We start from the raw sequence: 601 nt of genomic DNA, 5'->3' as shown, positions 1-601 counted from the left end.
AACATGTGTACATGTACGTAGGTCTGGGTTTTGTATACCGCACCGGTAGTGTCTCTCTCCCTGTGTATTTACTTGTATCTTGGGACCAAACCTTTTCCTATGGCACTCCAAGGAGTCATTTCTGCCCAACTGTGTGGATTCTCTCACATAGTGATGGAAATAGATAGCTTACAGGTGCTAAACCTCTGGACTTCGCGCAACAATTCCCGCTCAATTGTTTTTTATTGAAAGACAGTAAGGGAGCACCCTACAGTATAATTGATGTGAAATAAATCTAAATTGCAAGTACCATGCCTTGATCCTGGGTGGGTGGAAAGGCATCAGCCCTTTTCCACCACTAGGCTACGCCTTAGTCTGTTGAATTGTTGCGCCTATCTTAGATGATATTGGGGAGAAATTGTTATTTTTTAGCTCTTTTCAATGAAGCATGTTCCAAGGGATGGGAGGAGGGTGGCTGATCTGTGTGCTAAACAAGCTTGTGACTTGTTGGCTTCAGATTGCTGGCTCGAACAATGCCCATCTTTCCTCATTAGTTGCCTTAGGGCAGATTGTAATCGCATGTTATTGAAGCAATTAAGATCCCCATGTTCATGGCAAAAAG

This window comes from Triticum aestivum, unplaced genomic scaffold, assembly GCF_018294505.1.
Source record: "Triticum aestivum cultivar Chinese Spring unplaced genomic scaffold, IWGSC CS RefSeq v2.1 scaffold21924, whole genome shotgun sequence".
In the NCBI taxonomy this organism is placed as follows: domain Eukaryota; kingdom Viridiplantae; phylum Streptophyta; class Magnoliopsida; order Poales; family Poaceae; genus Triticum; species Triticum aestivum.
Note: the sequence above shows the minus strand (reverse complement) of the source record.